A 23,575-nucleotide genomic window follows, 5' to 3' on the forward strand; every position below is an offset into this window, starting at 1 on the left:
TTGAAGTTACAGCGGCCTCTGTACCGCCGGTACCGTCGTCGGAATTTCCATAGTCCATGTCAGACGATCGCTGCAAACACTCGTCCGATGGAGCACGCCGCCGTCTCTTGTGTTTTCGCGGGGAACGCTGTTTACGGACGTGTGTTTCAGTATCTGAATGTGGGTGGATTTCGTCAGCTGCTCCGGTGTCTGGAAGAAAAGCCGCTGTCGGCACAACCCGTGGGTCAATGTCCATTCTGGCATCCACGCCTTCTTGCAAGGTCGATCGGTGATTATCTTCAGGTGGGGGCGCCGTTGTAGAGGCCGGATCCTGTACTGCAGAAGCCATTTTGGTCTCTCCATCGGGGGCGGCTATCGGACTACTGTCATCAGCATCGGAAAGAGTTGCTGCCCGTGTAACTTCGGCGTAATTGAGAGGAAGGGTCGTCACCGTAGGAGGAGTCATAGATTCACCTGTCGGGATTTGAGTAAGCCGTCGTCGGAGACAATCCGACCGGACGTGCCCTTCTTGGCCACAACCAGAACAAGTGCGTGGCTGACCGTCATACATAATGATCGCCCTACATCCGCCGATGACAAGATATGACGGAACATGTTTGGTCAGTTCAATTTTAATCTGTCGTACCCCGTTAAGAACGGGGTACGTTGTAAAGGTGGTCCATTTTTCGGCCATATGGCTGATCACTCTGCCGTAGGGCTGGAAAGCCGCGGTGACTACGTCCGGTGGTACTTCGAAAGGGAGTTCGAAGACGCGTATCGTACGGAGGCCAAGCCCCGCGTGATCGACAGAGACCGCCCCAATATGGCCATCAGAATGTTTGAATTTAAGATCGTTCGCATGTGCGCTCACGATTCTGTTGCACACCTCGTCACTTACTAGCTTGACGTAGACAACACTGCTCGTGATAGAGAGATGGATACCAATTATGTCTCGCGGGTCAATTTTAACGTCGTCACGTAGAAAACGTTCCACTTCAAAAGCTCGCGGTCGTGCATGATCGGTTTGAAAACTGATCTTGATGGTGGTTTGTCTGTATGAATGTGCCATGTTGCGTCGGTAGTGATGGACTCTAAACTACCGGCGACGAAGTAGTAAACAACTACGGGCACTCGCGACCGCGCGGAAGGGACGTAAACAAGACGTCCTCGCCGCAGCGCTGCGGAAAGCAGACTGAACCATCTGAGCTACCGAAGCACGACTCAAGCCCGGTAGTCACAGCTTTACTTCTGCCAGTATCTCGTCTCCTACCTTCCAAACTTTACAGAAGCTCTCCTGCGAACCTTGCAGAACTAGCACTCCTGAAAGAAAGGATACAGCGGAGATATGGCTTAGCCACAGCCTGGGGGATGTTTCCAGAATGAGATTTTCACTCTGCAGCGGAGTGTCCGCTGATATGAAACTTCCTGGCAGATTAAAACTGTGTGCCCGACCGAGACTCGAAACTCGGGACCTTTGCCTTTCGCGGGCAAGTGCTCTACCATCTGTAAATTTTGGAAGGTAGGAAAAGCGATACTGGCAGAAGTAAAGCTGTGAGTAGTGGGTGTGAGTCGTGCTTCGGTAGCTCAGATGGTAGAGCACTTGCCCGCGAAAGGCAAAGCTCCCGAGTTCGAGTCTCGGTCGGGCACACTGTTTTAATCTGCCAGGAAGTTTCATATCAGCGCACGCTCCGCTGCAGAGTGAAAATCTCATTCAGGAATGTAAGAGTCGTTTATACCAAGAGTGACATGATTTGCAAAGTCCAGTAAAACTAACTGTCCATTGTGAAAATATTGCCACAAAATACAAAGAAATTTTGGTCGTACGTAAGGACTGTTAGTGGCACCAGAGTGTGTTCAGTCACTCGCGGATGAGTGAGACGGGAACTGAAATTGAGAGTAGCAAAGCAAAAGCAAGACTGCTTGTCTGTTTTTTCAGTTGTCCTTTTACTAAGGAAACCCAGGAGCGTTGCCTCAATTTAATTTCTGTACCTCTGAGAAGATGAGCGAATAGATATGAGTGTCAGTGGCACTGAGAAACAGCTGAATCGTTGAAACTGAATAAAGCTCCAGCGTCCGATGCAGCCCTTAACAGATTCTATACTGAATAATAAATAAGTTAGCACCTCTTTTGCCTATAATCTAACGTAGATCTCTCAAACAACTGCGTCCAGCATCTGGAAGAAAGCGCACGTCACACCCGCCTATAAGTAGGGTAGCAGATGTGAGCCATCGTCCAATATCCTTTACATCCATTTACTGTAGAATTTTATAACATATTCTGAGTTCAAACTTAATGAGATATCTCGGAAAGATTTACCTTCTACATGACAACAAATATGGACTCCAAAAACATCTGCCGCCCGCTGTGGCCGAGCGGTTCTAGGCGCTTCAGTCTGGAACCACGCGGCTCCTTCGGTCGCAAGTTCGAATCCTGCCTCGAGCATGGTTGGTTAGGTTTAAGTAGTTCTAAATCTAGGGGACTGATGACTTCAGATGTTAAGTCCCATAGTGCTTAGAGTCATTTGAATTATTTGAACTGAAAACATCGGTCACGTGAAATACAACTTCAGTTTTCTCAAAGCACATCTTCTTCTTCTCCTTCTTCTTCTTCTTCTTTTTCTTAGCTTGCCTGTCCGCTTCGGACGTTGGCGATCGTCATGGCTGTTCTGTCTTCATCAGTTGCAATGCGAAACAGTTTCTCAGAGCGAATATTAAACCAAGATCTAAGGTCGTCGAGCCAGGAAATTCTTCTTCGTCCCGGAGGTCTCTGTCCCTTGCAGGATACATTGAAGCAGCTTATATCTTCCTTGATTCGTTATACTAGAAGTAATTACTTTTGAAAACATTATTGGAGATATCAACGGTAAAAATATAATGTTTGAAAATAATTATAACAGTTTAGTCGCAAGGCATACTTATTGAAAGGTGACCGGTTTCGATCATCAAATGGTCTTCGTCAGACCTACAGCTGTAATATAATATAGGATATAATTTAGAGAGAAATCGATGATGCGATGATCGAAATCGGTCACCTTTCAACAAATGTGCCTTGCGATCTAGGCTGTTCTAATTATTTTCAAACATACTGAAAGCTATGGATCACGGCAGTCAGATAGATTCAGCATTCCTTGACTTCCTAAAAGCATTAGTCTCCGTACCAGTCTACTCTCATTATCAGAAGTACCGGATAGTTATAATTAAAGTGTAGGTACTCACTGTGGTCCTATGTGGGCTGTAATTATCGTATGGCAGTGGAACCAGGTAGACATACTATTGCGTTAGTGCGGAACCGATTTACGCTGAAAAAATAGCCCCATTTAGGCTATCAGATACAAATTCGGTACATCTCGTCCACGTCTCCGGTGCTCATATAGAAACAAAATGTATAAGCGGTGATTAATAATAACATCAGCGTTGCGCATTTTTCACTTGTTGACCTTTCATGTCCACGTCCCGTTTCTAATCCATCGTATACAGAAACATTTTGTACGTATTTCTTGCAGTCACAGCATCAGATTTACATCCCGTGGCAAACGTTGGAACTAATTTTTTTCCATCGTAAATCGGTTCTTCGTTATGTAGAATTAGAATATCCACCAAGATTCGCTGCCATACAGTAATTACAACCTATTATGGACCTCCGTGAGTAACTTCACTTTAATTATAATCACCTTCATGTTGGATATCAGGCGAAGTTATCTTTGATTGAGAGTAATCGACAGGTGTAGAGGTAATTGCCGGTGTGCAACAGACCCTTTCTTTCCATGTTGTTTATTAATGCATTGTGGACGGTATTGACAGTAGCCTCATCCTTCTAGCAGGTGATGCAGTAAGCTATAATGAACTAGTGTATGAAAGAAGCTGCACAAATATTGAGTCAGGTCTCGATAAGATTTCATAGTAGTGTACAGTTGACAAGTTGCTTCAACTGTTAAGCAACATAAAAATGTACACCTTACAAAACGGAAAAACGTAGTATCTTATGGCTCTGAGCACTATGGGACTTAACATCTATGGTCATCAGTCCCCTAGAACTTAGAACTACTTAAACCTAACTAACCTAAGGACATCAAACAACACCCAGCCATCACGAGGCAGAGAAAATTCCTGACCCCGCCGGGAATCGAACCCGGGAACCTGGGCGTGAGAAGCGAGAACGCTACCGCACGACCACGAGATGCGGGCTGTATCTTATGACTACAGCAGCATTGAGTCACAGCTGGAGTCGGCGAACTCATACAAATTGTAGGGATATGAAACGAAATGATTACATAGTCTCAGTTGTAGGTAAAACAGGTGACAGACTGCGGTTCATTGGTAGAATACTAAGGAAAAGCAGTCAGTGTATAAAAGAGACAGCACAAAAAACACTCGAGCGATCTGTCCAAGAATAACTCTCAACACTGTGGGTCCCGTACCAAATGGGGCTAACATAGGACTTGAACATATACAACGAAGGACACCAGGAATAAGCATGCCTTTGTTCGCCCTATGAGAGAATCTCACAAGTTCTTTGAAGAACTGAACTGGCAGACGCTTGAAGATAAACGCCACATACTATCCCGTGAAAACCTACTTACAAAGCTTCAGAAAACACATTTAAAGGAATAAATTACAATTCCGTACATATAAAATCAGGCGTTCTTACGACGCCATAGCTGGGATTATAGCACAACAGATTTGAAATTCTACACACATGAAAAATGTTTCGCATCACCCTGGTTCCAAAAATTCCTGAAGATAGACGTTGACTGTGGATACTGTATTACAGACACAGTCCCTTTCAGTGTCCAGAGCTGTCGCTAAACCCGCCCAAAGATGTAAACAACCATGCATGAGCAGCGCCTATTAGACCAAGGGGGTCCGACAGCCGATCAGTTTCAGTCATTGCGCCAGGAAGGAGGTACACGGCTCGTGTTGTCTGCAGTTAAACCATGCCTACACGGTCAACACCGCGGTTCGATCGCGGCCCCATTCCTACTTTGTGCCAGGAAGGGCTCTCAACAAGGGAAGTGTCCAGGTGTCTCGGAGTGAACCAAAGCGATGTTGTTCGGACATGGAGGAGACATAGAGAGACAGGAACTGTCGATGACAGGCCTCGCCCAGGCCGTCCAAGGGCTACTACTGCAGTGGATAACCGCTGCCTACGGATTACGGCTCGGAGGAACCCTGACAGCAAGGCCACAATGTTGACTTGCACTTTTCACTAGATGTGCACTTTTCGTGCAACCACAGGACGTCGTGTTACGACTCAAACTCTGCGCAATAGGCTGCATGATACGCAACTTCACTCCAGACGTCCATGGCGGGGTCCATCTTTGTAACCACAACACCATGCAGCGCGGTACACGTGGGCCCAACAACATGCCGAACGGAACGCTCAGGATTGGCATCACGTTCTCTTCACCGATGAGTGTCGTATATGCCTTCAACCAGATAATCGTCGAAGACGTGTTTGAAGGCAACCCAGTCAGGCTGAACGCCTTAGACACACTGTCCAGTGAGTGCAGCAAGGTGGAGGTTCCCTGCTGTTTTGGGGTGGCATAATGTGGGGCCGATGTACGTAACGGCTGTACGATACGTGAATGCCATCGTCCGACCGATAGTGCAACCATATCGGCAGCATATTGGCGAGGCATTCGTCTTCATGGACGACAATTCGCGCCCCCATCGTGCACATCTTGTGAATGACTTCCTTCAGTAAACCATGAAGTTTAGATTCTGGAATGCAGACTGAAAGCTGACGAGTGTTGTCCAACAGTTCGTGTAACAGAGGCCTGGATTAATTTTCAAGTCTCGTCGAACCGTCTTACAGAATTAAAAGATAGTATAGCGTATACTATGCGCTTCCTTTGTGCTACTTACGGGGATTTGATATTCAATCGTCTCGACGGTCACTGCAAACGATACATGCGCTCTAAACTCAAATACCACGCATGCTTTGGAATGAGAGCAGCTGGTGCGTAAGTGGCCCCTCGGTTTGGCAGAACTTTCATAGTAAAACAGTTCCCTGCGCTCCAGATCCATTAGCAGCATCGAAATATGGAGTGCTCCGACTACGAAAGAGCTCTAACCGGCGCGCTCCCAACGACGTTAAGCGCCGCATTTCCTCTTCACGAAGTGGAAGCCATGGAATGACTCACTTGTCGGCAGTTATTGTCGAATTCATTGAAACAAGCAGCATCTCGTAGCAAGTGAAGCAAGTAGAAACCATTGTAACTGTGACGTACTGCAATCGCAAAGAATCATGCTGGGGGACACAAGCTGCAATTTCACGTAAGGATACTCGAGCGGAGAAAAATTCGTTCGAATATGCGGAGTCCTACTGAGTGTTGAGCAGTCAGAAATACTTCTAGTAGTCTCCCGCCATTCCTGTGACCTGGACGCTGAAGCGGAGAGTATGGCGATATTATTTGTAGATCACGTAGCTCCGTCTTCAGCAGCCGCAACACCTGGGGTCACAGCAAATACGCCACAGGAAATTAGCAACAGGTACGGCTGGCGGATTGGCAGTTCTCATTTCGTCACTGACGTCATCGTTAGGTCTGTTCTAGATTGGTGTTAGGTAGAGTGAAAGTAAAACTGCATATTCGTAATATTACAAATGTCATTAAATTATGTATGTCTCAGCTGTTGTCTAGGTGAATTCATTTTAGTCTTAGATTTCATTCGTAGTCCCGGATTAATCACGAATTGTGGGGAGGAATATTTTACATTTGAATTTTGTAAACATTGCGTTTTGTCGTTTTGCAGACATATGGATTATTTGTCAGCACTGTCCAAGTAGAGGGGGGGTGTTGATAGTAGCGCTCAGTCTGATCATTTGCGGTTAGATCAGAAGAAACTGCAAGGTTTATTACGTACAAAATTCGCGGATGTGTTGGCTGATAAGGCGGGGTTAAGGAATTTCAGAATAAGATTGAGTCTACGGATGCGGTTCAAGTGAGAAAGCAATCTTATCGTTTATCTCATCCATATACAAAAAAATTGAGGAGTCCCATAGAGAAAATATTAGAACAGGATGTGATCCACTCCTCCAAAACACCCTATTCGGTACCTGTCTTCGTAGTGCTGAAGGCATCTAGCAAGTCTAGGCCAGTGGTGGACTATTGTGAGCTAAATAAGGAAGTGGTCCTTAGATCTGTTCCGTTGCCTGATCTCCACCCCTGTTTTGGTTGGTTTGCAGCTGCACAAGTCTTTACGATCTTGGGTCTCAACGAGCTTACTTCCAGATTTCTCTCTATGAGGGTATCAAACGTATTACAGCGTTCACTACTGATTGGAATCTTTTCGAATTCAATCAAGTACCCTCCGATCTCGCGACTGGAGCTGCCGTCCTGTCCCAGTTACTATACATTATATTTTTGGATATCACATTTAAATATGTGTCTGAGCGAAGTGTTTGCTCGATTAAGGACAGTGGGCTTATCAGTGAAGTTTACATTTCCAGAGATGGCGTTTTGGGGCAGGTGTTGTCCCTAGGTGGAGTTTGGGTTGACCAAAGCCAAATTCAGGCAACAAGGCAATGTCCACTGCTAAGGTATCCAAATGAAGTGCCAAGGTTTAACCGTATAGTCAACTTTTTAGTAAATTCATTTCTAATTTTGCTTAGCAAGCTATTTTTCTGAACGAATTGCTAAAACAAGGATGCAAGTTTGAATGGAGAGACTCTCAGCAGGCTACTTTCGAAGGGATTAGGGAAGCTTTGTGTGTGTTCCAGTGTTGGTGATCCTACAGTGTGACGAGAAATATTTTCTAACGTTGTCGTACTACAGGTGACCCGTATCCTATGCCTCTCATGGGTTGTCACCACTCGAAAAAAGTATTCTCTGTATGATCTACAAGTGTATTATTGGCCTTTGACCAGTTACACTCCTTGAGTTGGATTTTGGTCAGCCCTAAAAGTATTGGTAGGATAGCAAGATGGGCTTGTCGGATCTGAGAATACTGTTTGGAAGTCTAGCTTCTAAGGAGCATGGACAGTACAGTTTCAGGTGGACTAAGTAAGATATTTCAGATTGATTGTAAAGGAGATGGAATCGAGAGAATGGGGGCGCAGCTCCGCAAACCTGTTGTAGTTAATCAGATTGTAGGGGAGTTTCTGGCACTGTTTAAGAGTATGAATAGATATCCGGATGTTTAGGAAAACCTGAGACAGACTGGCCAGATGTGAAGAGGCTAAGCCATATTTGTAGGAAGGATGGGATTTTGTATCGTAACGCCAGGAATGATCGTCTCCCTAAGATCTCACCATGGTTATTCTGGTGCTTTTTGCTTACTGTCACTAGTCACGTACAGGCGTATACTTACACTACTGGCCATTAAAATTGCTACACTACGAAGATGACGTGCTGCAGACGCGAAATTTAACCGACAGGAAGAAGATGCTGTGATATGCAAATGATTAGCTTTTCAGCGCATTCTCACAAGGTTGGCCCCGGTGGCGACACCTACAACGTGCTGACATGAAGAAAGTTTCCAACCGATTTCTCATACACAAACAGCAGTTGACGGGGGATGCCTGGTGAAACGTTGTTGTGAAGTATCATGTAAGGAGAAGAAATGCGTACCATCACGTTTCCGACTTTCATAAAGGTCGGATTGTAGCCTATCGCAATTTAGCTTTATCGTATCGCGATGTTGCTGCTCGCGTTGGTCGAGATCCAATGACGGTTAGCAGAATATGGAATCGGTGGGTTCAGGAGGGTAATACGGAACGCCATGCTGGATACCAACGGCCTCGTATTATTAGCAGTCGAGATGACAGGCATCTTATCCGCATGGCTGTAACGGATCGCGCAGCCACGTCTCGATCCCTGAGTCAACAGATGGGGACATTTGCAAGACAACAACCACCTGCACGAACAGTTCGACGACGTTTGCAGGAGCATGGACTATCAGCTCGGCGACCATGGCTGCGCTTACCCTTGACGCTGCATCACAGACAGGAGCGCCTGCGATGATGAACTCAACGACGAACCTGGGTGCACGAATGCCACAACGTCATTTTTTCGGATGAATCCAGGTTCTGTTTACAGCATCACGATGGTCGCATCCGTGTTTGGCGACATCGCGGTGAACGCACATTGGAAGCGTGTATTCGTCATCGCCTTACTGGCGTATCACCCGGCGTGATGGTATGGGGTGCCGTTGGTTACACCTCTCGACCACCTCTTGTTCGCATTGACGGCACTTTGAACAGTGGACGTTACATTTCAGATGTGTTACGACTCGTGGCTCTACCCTTCATTCGATCCCTGCGAAACCCTACATTTCAGCAGGATAATGCACGACCGCATGTTGCAGCTCCTGTACGGGCTTTTCTGGATACAGAAAATGGTCGACTGCTGCCCTGGCCAGCACATGCTCCAGATCTCTCACCAACTGAAAACGTCTGGTCAATGGTGGCCGAGCAACTGGCTCGTCACAATACGCCAGTCACTACTCTTGATGAACTGTGGTATCGTGTTGAAGCTGCATGGGCAGCTGTTCATGTACACTCCATCCAAGATCTGTTTGACTCAATGCTTAGGCGTATCAAGGCCGTTTTTACGGCCAGAGGTGGTTGTTCTGGGTACTGATTTCTCAGGATCTATGCACCCAAATTGCGTGAAAATGTAATCACATGTCGGTTCTAGTATAAAAAAATTGTTCAAATTATGGGAGCATTATGGGACTTAACTTCTAAGGTCATCAGTCCCCTAGAACTTAGAACTACTTAAACCTAACTAACCTAATGACATCACATACATCCATGCCCGAGGCAGGATTCGGACCTGCGACCGTAGCGGTCGCGCGGTTCCAGACTGTGGCGCCTAGAACCGCTCGGCCACCCCGGCCGGCAGGTTCTAGTATAATATATTTGTCCAATGAATACCCGTTTATCATCTGCATTTCTTCTTGGTGTAGCAATTTTAGTGGCCAGTAGTGTAGGAGACTATAGAACTCATGATAATATACGTTAGGAGTTTATTTGAAAGGGTATGGATTCCGACATGAGGACGATGGTGCACGCTTGTAGAACTTGTACTCTTAATAAAATCATCAGGATACCAAGCGGTGAATTATGGCTTTGTAGTCGGTGGAGAGACAATTATAAAAGTATTTGTACATGGGGGTTTTATAGGATCATTTTCTATGTCACTTTTGGTATACGTTTTCTTCGCTGTTTCAAACCCATGCAGCTACGGCACAGGTGGCTATTAGTTGTTTGAGACGTTTGTTGGTACATCCTAGATTTAGGTATCAGATAACGTTACTGCTTTCACTTCCAGAGCGTTCAAGCAGTTTTGTTTTGTGGTATGGTTGGGGCACTCTACCGCCACTCCGTACCATCCAGATCCTTCCTTTACTGAGAAAGTCAATCGGGTCGTTCATGCTATGCGAATTTTGTGCCACCTCTAAGACCATATTTGTTGGGATGAGGCATTGGAGCGGGTAATGAATGTCTTCAACACTGCCAAATATGAAGCACGTACGGACATTTCGCCGGGATTATGTGCACTTTTCGACCGAACACACTCCTATCTAATTTGGGTCCAATGACATTCTGGCACCCCACAGACAGGAAGCTAAGCTCTATAGTAAGGGAAGACATTGTAATAGATCCGGAGTAGGGGACCATGTTCACCTAAGGAAATTGGCAGGATTAATAAGGCTGGGGAGAATCTGATGGGGAAGCACTTATTACAATTTTGATGGCATTACGAACTAATTAAATTTGTATCTTAAGTGATAGTTGTTCTAAAAGAAATTGCAACTGAAAGAGACTATCGGAGTCATACTTCCCAATTCAAACCCAACATATATCTTGGATGATGTACAGAATGTGTTCTACATTGGTAAGTGAACATTTGTCAGAGGAATTTCTAGAATCTTCCATGTACCCCAATACAAAGATTTTTGTAAATAACCTCTATACAAAAGCATATCATACTCTGTGTAAAACCTATAATGTCATCTCTGTCGACTACTTGTTAGAACATCTGTGTCACTGTCTTGTTTATTTAAAATGTTTTCAACGTTTAAAAGTGTACAACATGTTGTGTGTGATGTTTAGTGTGTGTGAGAGACTGCACAAATGGACCATAAGGAAACTGTAAGTACAAATTCTTCTAAATTTCGCCACTAACTTCACAAAAAGATCGACAACCAACTAAAAATCGAGTGTTTTCTTATATATTGCAGTAAAGTCAACGAAATGAAGTAGAATCTCACACATCGACAACATAACATAGGAATGACATAACAAACACAAAAAACGCACTTGAAAATGGGAATCATTTCCCGAAACGCGTCGTGCGAAAAACAAAATAAAGATTATCGTGACTGGTAGCAGATGAGTTACTTCTAAACAAACCTAACTATCTAGGGACTTTGACCATCTAACGTGTCAGTTAGACAGAATTTGGCTCGGCATCCCTCAGGAGTACATTCAACAACGCTATCAATCAACGCCAAACCGGATAACTGCTTGCATAAGGGCCTGAAATGGATCAATGCGTTATTGATTTGTTCAGTTTGTGAAGCTCTTTCTCTTAAATAAATCTTCTAATTTTTTTGTATTTGTAATCATTTTTGGTCTGTAAGTGTACATCACGACAACCAATTTCCCTACTATTCGGATAATTCATTCTTGGTGCATCGTTTTTTCTGTCTTAGAGTGTATTTACACGAACGCGGCGCAGTTCTTTACACAAAAAGATTTTTGTTTTTTTGACTACACGTAAACTTAGTTTATGACTCAACTCGCTTACTATGTTGGTATTTTATGCTGTGCAGACACATTATTAGAGCAAAGCTCTCCAGCCTGCTGGTTCATTTACGGCAGTGTTCGTGTTGTTCCGTGCAGAGACAAGACGGATGTGGCTTTGGTTTCTCTGAGCTACGCCGTTACTCGGGAGGACATGGCCATGGCTGTATGACTGATTACTCGGCCGAATAAGACGACCTCGCACTGAAGCTGCCGTCTAAAGTAACGAATCACCTGTCCAAGCGCCACGTCACAATATCCATCACCAGCCGGTATGGAAGCCGGTCACACACATTTATATGCGCATATTTCTTTTCCGTCTATTGTGGTGATTTTCGAAACGAGGTTTTAACCTAAATACACATTTTTTCTTTTCCTTCATACTTTTTAATTTCAGTTTCGTATCGATTATGACCTGTGTAAAGACATTCTGTAAATCGAATACATAGCGTGTACTGTATATGTCATGTATGTGTAATATTCGTTAATTGTCAAACCGACGTTTCTATCATTATAAAAAGGATTTGTTGAGTTTGTCGAAAGCTTGAGTATGTAAATATCAATAATTGATTTTTACCTATGGGATTAGGATACCACTTATGGACAGGTCTTCTAGAACTACAGTAGAGGAAAGTACAACGATTCTTATTTTACTCATTTTCTTGCCTGGGAGCGCAATGTTACTGGAGATCTCGTAGTCGGTCGTAGGTAAGATTGTTTTGCTTCTCATAACTGTTGTGAATACTGGAAGTGATGTGTAATAAATAACGTAAAACTATCTGAACGATAAAGTAGGTAACCTTTGAAGTAATAGTGAAAAGTGCTTCGACAACGGGAACATCATTATCTGCTAGGAGCTTCTGAAAACTTGATAGCCTTTGCAGTAGTTTGACCGAGTTTTAGATCACGGCTACCGTTTGAAAAAAGTAAGATCGTCAATAATAGTTCTACTAAACGTGATCGTCAACTGACTTAAAGTGTCGCATTGCTGAGCTATCCGTTTGCGTAGTTCACGCCTCTGTAGCAGTTCGAAGTTGTAATAAGGTCATGAATGTTAGCAAATGCGAACCGACCCTTTCGAAAGCTAAAGATTAATTAAAGGTTTGAGATAGAGCTAATGAAGCCAGAAGGGCCTTTACAAGATCTGCACTTTTCTTAGTGCTAAATATATTTCTGATATTGATTTGTGCATTGTATCGATATAATGGCATATATTGCTACGTAGAAATCAAAACTAAAGATACAGTTATTAAACGTGAAAAAGTTTATTATACACGTAATGATGATTCGTAGTTTCGTCGGTCTCACTGTTTAATTCTAGCCTGTCCAGTTGACAACATTTCAGCGACTTTTGTGTCAAAGGCTTTAAGAATAACAGTTTACGGTAGGCGATTATGCCAAGAGAGCTCAGACATCAAATATCATGAAGCCACACTTCATTGGGCACGGTGAAGACTTTTGGAGCATATTCATCTACATTGGTGCCTAGTCTGGTGATCAAGAACTTCACGACACTAATTCTCTTCCCCTTTTCGACCAAACACAGGAGATAAAAACTTCATCCCTCTTCAGTATTCAAACCAGGTATCTCTGACTCGAGCGCCGATCTGTAAATGTTATTAATATCTGAATAGATTAAATGATTTTTTTTAAATCCCTCTCTACTGCGCAAGGACGACACCGAACATAGTAACACGTGCCGAGAGAAGTAGAAGCACGGCCTGTGGGGTTCACATCGGGTAGTCGATCTGACTTTTCCATGCGATCGCTTCTTAACTGTTGTATAAATTCGCCTTCTATTTACAGGATGAACTCATTACATATTGCACCGGTACAGAAAGGTATGCTTCAAGTACGTCACCTCTAAAGATACGCTCTCGCAGACACACTTGAAAAATTATGGGGAGCTCTGCTGTCGTGTAGACTGCATTATTTACCCCAGAGTTTGTGTCATTCTCCCTAATCTATGATCATCAGTGCATACATGTATCTAGAATGAAATACATGAATACATGATTGTCTTAACTGCAGCGAATAGACAATATTGTCTTATGCAGCCTGTCTTGTGAGGAGCTTCTATGGGCTCAGCGGAGTACTAGAATGTAAATTGCAGGTAGCAAAAACATGACAGGCAGTCTCCCGTAGAATTATAAATTTGCTGCTAGTACCAGCTTCGTTACTGATTGCGTACTTAAAAAAAGAAAAACTGTATGTTATGGAGTCAGGAATCTTGCTAACAGGCGTAAAAGCATGCATACAAGAAATCATAAGAAGGATAAATGACGGTAATAATTAGTAATAGCAGAATAACATAAACTTAGAGGCTCTTTCAACTCTTGCTCATTAGCAAGAACACTGTGAGTTGTTAGTGGGATATACAACGTACTTTTTAACTTGGAGCTGTGTTAAGAACTGTAAAAGTTTCACAGTCATAGAAATTATACTTCAACAGCTGTTTCTTTATCTTAAAAAAAAAAAAAAACTTGATTAGTTAGTGTCTCAGAAACTAAGAGGAGAAGTTGCGTATTATCCTTAACACGTCGAAGGGAAGTGTCACTCCTCCAACATTTTGAGCGAGCAATACAAAATTCAGGCACTGAAAATCATAAGGGCCCAAAGCACAAAAACAAAGGATCGAGAAAAACAAGTGTTTGTGAAAATCAATTTTTTAGACAAATCGCCATATCATAGGTCTGACTGTTTTGAACAAATTCTAAATATCCAATATTTACCATGAAAAAATAATATACCCACATTCTGTTATGAAATATTAATTAGTATTTATTATTAATGTAGATTTCCAAAATTTCCGTACGTTTGCTAGTGATATAGCGTCTCTAGAAAGTTGTAAAGATTGTAATTAATGTGACACTAGAATCAGAACACAAAGAATAAATACTAAATTCACCACACACAGGATTACGACCTATTCCAATACTTCATGATCCTCGCTATCATCATTTTCATTAAAAACATTCCGTGGTTTGACGTCCAGAGAAAACCGCCGATGTACACCCGATTACGAAGTACTACTACTGCGTGGACGATGTAGACACTAAATTATGTTGGCAATACCGGATAAAAATTCTGAGAAGTGCAGAGCAGCTTTGTGCTTTGGGCCCACATGGAAATAAATATCCGAGAAATCGATGAGACAGCTTTTCATGAATGTTCATGTATGTACTGTGCGCCTACGGATATAGGTAAAGCTGGTTCAGCACAAGGTCGACAGATGTCAGGAGCATGCAAACACGCTAAACTCTCAAAATCGACATGGCCAACTCCAGGCCCTTATGGATCTCAGCGTCTCATTTAGACGGAAGAGCCAAAGAAACTGGTACACCTGCGTAATACTGTGTTGGACCCCCGCGAGCACGACGTGGCATGAACTCGACTAATGTCTGAGGTAGAGAAATCTGCAACAATTTGCGGAAAAGTTGCACTTCTGTGACGTTGAACTATTCTCTTCAGTCGTCGTTGGTCCCGTTCTTGCAGGATCTTTTTCCGGCAGCAGCGATGTCGGAAATTTGATGTTTTATCGTATTCCTAATATTCACGGTACACTCATGTAATGGTCGTACGGGAAACTCCCCACTTCATCTGTGTCTCGGAGATGCTGTGCCGCATCACTCGTTCGCCGACTATAACACCACGTTCAAAATCAGTTCAATCTTGATAACGTGCCATTGTAGCAGCAGTAACCGATCTAACAACTGCGCCAGACACTTTTCTTACGTAGGTGTTGCACACCGCAGCGCCGTATTCAGCCTGTATATATATGCCTGTATTTGAACACCCATGCCTATACCATTTTCTTTGGTGCTTCAGTGTGCATTCCAGCGCCCATACCTGTGGGATATGTTGATCTAGATTGTATTATTGTTGTTGTTGTGATCCTCTGTCCAAAGACTGGTTTGATGCAGCTCTCCATGCTACGCTAAACTGTTCAAGCCTCTTCATTCCCGAGTGGCTACTTCAACCTACAGTCTTCTGAATCTGCTTACTGTATTCATCTCTTAGTCTCTCTGTACGTTTTTTACCCCTCCCCCCATGCTTCCCTCTAGTACTATATTGGTGATCACTTGATGCCTCAGAATGTGTCTTACCAACCTATTCCTCTTCTCCCCCAAATTCTTTTCAGTACCTCCTCATTAGTTACATGAAATAACCATCCAAGCGTCAGCATTCTTCTGTAGCACCACATTTCAAGAGCTTCTATTCTCTTCTAGCCTAAACTTTTTCCGTCTATGTTTCGCTTCCAAACATGGCTACATTCCATACAAATAACATCACAAAGGACATTCTAACGCTTAAATCTATACTCAATGTTAACAAATTTCTGTTCTTCAGAAACGTTTTTCTTGCCATTGGCATCTACCTCCTATATCATTTCTGCTTAGACCATCATCAGTTATTTTGCTGCCCAGATAGCAAAACCCATCTACTACTTTAAGTGTGTCATTTCCGAATCTAATTCCCTCACCATCATCTGATTTTCATTCGACTACATTCCATTATACTCGTTTTGCTTTTGTTTACGTTCATCTTCTATCCTCCTTTCTACACGCTGTCCAGTCAATTCAACTGCTCTTCGAAGTACTTTGCTATCTATAACAGAAATTCAGTGTGATCGGCAAACGTCAAAATTTTTATTTGTTGTTCCTGAACTTCAATTCTTACTCCACATTTTTCTTTTGTTTCCTTTACTGCTTGATCAGCATATAGATTGAATAACATCGGTGATAGCCTAAAACCGTGTCTCACTCCATTTTCAACCACTGTTTCCCTTCTGTGCGCCTCGACCCGTAACTGCCAGGTGGTTTCCGTACAAACTGGTAAGAGTCTTTCGTTCCCTGTATGTTACCCCTGCCACCTTTAGAATTTGAAAGAGGGTATTCCAGTCAACATTGTCAAAAGCTTTCTCTAAGTCAACAAATGCTACAAACATATGATTGTCTTTCCTTAATCTGTCTACTAAGAGAAGTCGTAGGGTCAATATTGCCACGCGTGTTCATACATTTCTCTGGAGTTCAAATTAATCTTCCCCGAGGTCGACTTCTACCAGTTTTTCCATTCTTCTGTAACGAATTCGTGTGAGTATTTTGCAACCGTGATTTATTAAACTGTAATGTAAATGTCGGTAATATTCACGCCTGCCAACTCCTACTTTTTTTGGAATTGGAGTTATTATATTCTCCTCGAAGTATGAGGGTATTTTGTCTGTCTCATATATCTTGCTCACCAGATGGAAGAGTTTTGTCGTGACTGGCTCTACCAAGGTTATCAGTAGTTCTAACTGATTGTTGTCTACTCCCAGAGCCTTGATTCGACTTAGGTCTTCAACTGTCAAATTATTCACGCAGTATCATATCTCGCAACTCATCTTCATCTAAGTCCTCTTCCATTTCCATAATATTGCCCTCAAGTACATTCCATTGTATAGATCCTCTATATAATCCTTCCACCTGTTTGCTTTCTCTGCTTTGCTCAGGGCTGGTTTCCATCTGAGCTCTTAATATTCATACATTTGATTCTCTTTTCTTCAAAGGTCTCTTACCCCTAAACATACTGTATATGTTTCTACTTCATTACATTTGTCCTCTAGCCATTCCTGCTCACCTATTTTGCGCTTACTGTCGACCTCATTTTTCAGAAGTTTGTATTCCTTTTCGCCTACTTTATTTACTGCACGTTTATATTTTCTCCTTTCATCAATTAAATTCAATATCTCTTGTGTTACCTTAGAATTTTTCTAGCCATCGTCTTTTTAGCTACTTGATCCTCTGCTGTCTTCACTATTTTATGGCTGAAAGCTACCCATTCTTCTACTATATTCCTTTCCCCTGTTCTCCACAATCATTCCACAATGTTCCTTCTGAAGCTCTCTACAACCTCTGGTTCTTTCAGTTTATCCAGGTCCCATCTCCTTAAATTCCTACCTTTTTGCAGTTTCTTCAGTTTTAATCTAAATTTCATAACCAATAAACTGTGGTCGGGGTCCACATCTGCCCCTGGGAATGTCTTATAATTTAAAACTTCATTCCGGACTCTCTGTCTTAATTCCAGTGCAAAAGAAAGCCAGTCTTACATATAAAGAATAGTGCGAGTACATGATGTTTAACGTTACCGGAAAGTTTCAGAAGGAGATAACAAGACAGCATGCACAGACAACATGCAGGAGAAACTTATCGCAATCTTTAGGAGTCTGAAAAAGATCGAATCATTGGCGTGACGGACGTGAAGCATCATGTCGACATATCGCATACACAGCTGACTACAGTGTAGTGACCACAGAGTGAGGCGTGACGAAATGGGCTCGGGACGACAGGATGGCAGGTATGGTAGGCAACGGCTCTTCCCGAAGAACTACACTGCGAGAAGATAGTAGGATTTTTCGACCGGCTCTGACGAATAGGAAATACGTGAAAACGTTACCGGCAGGATGTACCCACGAAACGTCGAAAAAACATTACTAGAAACCGGGTTGAAATCTCGAGTTACCATGCGTCCTTTACAGCTGAAACCATAGCATACATAACAGAGACTTGTATATGCAGAGTATACTAGAAAAGGGTCTAACGGAACCCTTTCCCGAATAGGTGAAGTTTACGATACCATTCAAATTCCAGCAAGATTTGAACTTGATTCTCTTGTCAAATTATATAAACTGTTTCTACGGATTCTTATGAAAGTATCTAGCTCCTGAACACCAAATTTTCCATAATTATAAATTTATTTTACTTTTTGATTGTTTCTGCCACACTGAGACACACTCTAAAAATTAGTTTTCAGAAATTCATCTGAAAATCTAGATCAGAACAAACTTCGATTGTCAATGTTACATTTAACATCCATTCATAACATCAGTCAAAATATACGTTACGAATTATATATACAGGGTGGTCCATTGACCGTGACCGATCCAAATATCTCACGAAATAAGCGTCAAACGAAGAAACAACAAAGGACGAAACTTGTCTAGCTTGAAGGGGGAAGCCAGATGGCGCTATGGTTGGCCCGCTAGATGGCACTGCCATAGGTCAAACGGATATCAAAGCCGTTTTTTAAAAAAGGAACCCCCATTTTTTTATATATTCGTGTAGTACAGAAAGAAATATGAATGTTTTACCTGGACCACTTTTTTCGCTTTGTGATAGATGGCGCTATAATAGTCACAAACATATGGCTCACAATTTTAGACGAACAGTTGGTAACAAGTAGGTTTTTTAAATTAAAATTCAGAACGTAGGTACGTTTGAACATTTTATTTCGGTTGTTCCAATGTGACACATGTACCTTTGTGAACTTATCATTTCTGAGAACGCATGCTGTTACAGCGTGATTACCTGTCAATACCACATTAATGCAATAAATGCTCAAAATGATGTCCGTCAATCTCAATGCATTTGGCAATAAGTGTAACGACATTCCTGTCAACAGCTAGTAGTTTGGCTTCCGTAATGTTCGCACATGCATTGACAATGCGCTGGCGCATGTTGTCAGGCGTTGTCGGTGGATCACGATAGCAAATATCCTTCAACTTTCCCCACAAAAAGAAATCCGGGGACGTCAGATCCGGTGAACGTGTGGGTCATGGTATGGCGCTTCGACGACCAATCCACCTGTCATGAAATATGCTCAATACCGCTTCAACCGCACGCGAGCTATGTGCCGGAGATCCATCATGTTGGAAATACATCGCCATTCTGTCATGCAATGAAACATCTTGCAGTAACATCGGTAGAACATTACGTAGGAAATCAGCATACATTGCACCATTTAGATTTCCATCGATTAAATGGGGGTCAATTATCCTTCCTCCCATAGTGCCACATCATACATTAACCCGCCAAGGTCGCTGATATTCCACATGTCGCAGCCATCGTGGATTTTCCGTTGCCCAATAGTGCATATTATGCCGGTTTACGTTACCGCTGTTAGTAAATGACGCTTCGTCGCTAAACAGAACGCGTGCAAAAAATCTGTCATCGTCCCGTAATTTCTCTTGTGCCGTAGCAGAACTGTACACGACGTTCATAGTCGTCGCGATGCAATTCCTGTTGCATAGAAATATGGTACGGGTGCAATCGATGTCGATGTAGCGTTCTTAACACCGACGTTTTTGAAATTCCCGATTCTCGCGCAGTCTGTCTGCTACTGATGTGCGAATTAGCCGCGACAGCAGCTAAAACACCCACTTGGGTTCCATCATTTGTTGCAGGTCGTGGTTGACGTCTCACATGTGGCTGAACACCTCCTGTTTCCTTAAATAACGTAACTATCCGGCGAACGGTCTGGACACTTGGATGATGTCGTCCAGGATACCGAGCTGCGTACATAGCACACGCCCGTTGGGCATTTTGATCACAATAACCATACATCAACACGATATCGATCTTTTCCACAATTGGTAAACGGTCCATTTTAACACGGGTAATGTATCACGAAGGAAATACCTTCCGCACTGGTGGAATGTCACGTGATACCACGTTATTGTACGTTTGTGATTATTACGGCGCCATCTATCACAAAGCGAAAAAAGTAAATATATAATTTTTTATTTTGCAGATCGATAGCATAATCGACACTAAATTAAATCTGAAATTTATTATCAAACAGGAAATCAGGCTAGCGTTATTTTGATAACAAAATGTTCTAGAAAGATCGATAAGTTCTATGGATCTATATTATCGTTTGGAGGACTCCAGTTGTAGCATTTGTAACATAATTTTGTGGCAACATTTGTTGCATTCTTTGGGGACCTGTAGTAACATATAATAATGATGCATAAAAAAGCCTTGAGGTTATCCGGCATTTGAAATGTACAAAAGCAAAATTTACCCTAGAGATCGCCTCATAGCATGTGCTGTTGCTTCGTAGAAATGTATGCAAGTCATAATCTTTGGTCACAGATGATTACCTGTTTTGGGAGAAAAGACTGGTAGATTTTCTTTTTCCTAAAATCGTATGGGAGAAGAAGTTTGTCTAATTGTTTAAATGTCACGCTATCGTACTTAAAATCTACATCGAGAACGAAAACAAAAAATCACATTGTTGTATATACAGTTTTATATTTATTTGGGAAAAACAATTTGTCTCATGGTTTAAATGCCCATCTGTAGTAGTTAAAACCCACTGCGAGAAAGAAACATAAACCGCACATTTTCACAGTAGAGGATAGTATAGCACAGCACAGCATTTTCTTCCTCATACTCTGTTTTATCAGAAAACCTGTCCACTGTGTTTAAAAATAAAATACAAAGCCTATGTCCGTCAGTATGTTTAGTAGAACGTCGTGCATATATCTGAAGTACATCTGTCAAGAATCGACCCTTATCCAGTGAAGAAATAGGGGCGCATACTGCACTTGCCGAGTCGCCAAGTACCATTCGGAAAAGTCTGCTTGCAGTACGATTAAAATCACGTATGCCTCTTTCCAGGCTACCACTGATACCACGGCACCGCCAAGAACGACCCCCCTAGTGTCGTGAAATTCTACTGGGGAATGGAACGGCACTCTGTTTTTCCGAGTGATGAGGGTAGGTCCCGCCCACATGCAAGTAATGGTCGTACACACCTGTGGCGTAGAGTTGGTGAGCGGCCTACTTCGGAGGGCATCCGCACGAAACACACAGGTTCCAGGCCAAGCTTCGTGGTGTGGGCGCCCTTTAGTTACAACTTCCGGTCACCTCTGGTGTTTCTGCAGAATAAAGTAACCAGTATCCGCTACATTGCACAAACTGTTATCCTCGTGTCACTATCCTTTTTCAGCAGGACAATGCGCGTTCGCTTACGCCTGCGCCGACGCAACATGCTGTTCGTGGTGTTCAACGATTCCCCTGGGCCGTCCGGGGTGGCCGAGCGGTTGTAGGCGCTACAGTCTGGAGCCGCGCGACCGCTACGGTCGCAGGTTCGAATCCTGCCTCGGGCATGGATGTGTGTGATGTCCTTAGGTTAGTTAGGTTTAAGTAGTTCTAAGTTCTAGGGGACTGATGACCTCAGATGTTAAGTCCCATAGTGCTCAGAGCCATTTGAACCATTTGATTCCGCTGGCTACGAGGGTACCAGATCTCTTGCCAATTGAATACGTACGTGACATTAAGAAACGGAAACTTTCTTGTTTCCCACAGCCTGCACGAATCATTGCCGAATTGCAACAAAAGGTGCAAGATTCTTGGGACGAACCATCTTAGGATGCCGTTCGGCACCTTTATGTTTGCTTGTATGCTAGAAAACATCCCTGCGTTGCTGGCAGAAGGGGTGTATTGTATATTGACGAGACTGTTTGGGGAACCTTTACTGTGACATCTGTGATTCATTTGCCCTGAATTTGTTGCCGTATACTCCTACAATGTTAACTTATTCATCACACCACCTGTCAATAAACTACCCTTGTCCCAGAGGGCGCTGCATTTTTATTTGCCGGCAGTTTATGTTATTTTCCTATCTTATAGGCCAAAATAAATACTGTAGATCGACATAACGGAGTTATTACATCTGCTGTGGGTGGACTATAGGCTATGCGTTGGATAATGCTCTGAATATGTGAAAGTGGTATAAGAGCGAAAACGCGAGAGACAAAAGTAAGCGCCGTTCAGAAAAGTTATAGCCCGTAATTTCAATGAGCGACTGAAGCGCGAATGAAAGTAATGGGAAGAAATTAAGAAATATTTATATCACCATTATTGGATCGGGCATGGATGCTACCGCGGCCAAATACGAGTTCCTAGTCTTAATTAATGTACTGTTTCACTCACTTCACTGGGATCCAACAGTATACTGCTTTCTCTCTATTCTCTCATATCCCACAGTGGTCTATCGATGTGTGCTAAATGTCTACACATGTTAGCAGTGAAACAGGACTTACGATTGTTTTGAAGACTACAAGAAAGATTTCGAGGAGACCAGACGTCATACTTTATTATTTCCCAAACACGAGAGTACTTCGAAAAGTTAATGTAAGTTATTAAAAGCCTGTATGAAGAAATTTGAATCGTAATAATACGTAGGGGGTGTGCGGCAAGGTTGTAACGTACGCCCACAGTTCATTATACCTGTGCTGACGACGTTGCCAGACAGTGGAAAACTAAGGCCAACCAAGGGAGCAAAATAGGAACAGATAAGGAATAAAAACCGTGATAATCGTTGACAACTAAATAATCTTGTAAGTGAGCGATAACGATCCGCAAATGGCAATTTATAGCGTAGATTAGATACATAAGGACTATAGTTCCTTAGAGTAAGACTAAGACTGTAGCTTCGGAATGAAAAGAGGCTTTAAGTACAAAATAGTTTCAAATGATCATGTTCTATAACTAGGTTCTCATTTTGAGTTATAGGTTCGTGATGTAAGCTGCCACCTTGCAAATGACATACAGAAAAAGTTCAATAACTGTCAGATGAGACGTGGTACAATTCACAGTATTAGGCAACAAAGTGTGGGAAGGAACAAAAATAGAATTTTTTAAAGTGGTGTCTACACCTGTTGCGATATATGGCTCAAAGTTGTGGACTATTCGAAAGCTAGATGAAATGCCTATACGGACCACTAATATGAAACCTGTGAGACGCGTGAAACTTTGCAGTCTGATCGAGATTAGATTAGATTAGATTAGTACTTGTTCCAGAGATCATGAATACGACACTTCGCAATGATGTGGACTCGTCAGGTTAATGAAAGGTGTCTATACAAGACGTTACATGACACTTAATCTTTGTTTGTGGAGGGTGGGGAAATTACCCATTTATTATATCCAAAAAGTCATCTAATGAGTAGAAGGAGTTGCCATTCAAAAATTCTTTTAATTTCCTTTTAAATGCTATATGGTTTCCTGTCAGACTTTT

Source organism: Schistocerca serialis, chromosome 1, assembly GCF_023864345.2.
Source record: "Schistocerca serialis cubense isolate TAMUIC-IGC-003099 chromosome 1, iqSchSeri2.2, whole genome shotgun sequence".
Lineage (NCBI taxonomy): Eukaryota > Metazoa > Arthropoda > Insecta > Orthoptera > Acrididae > Schistocerca > Schistocerca serialis.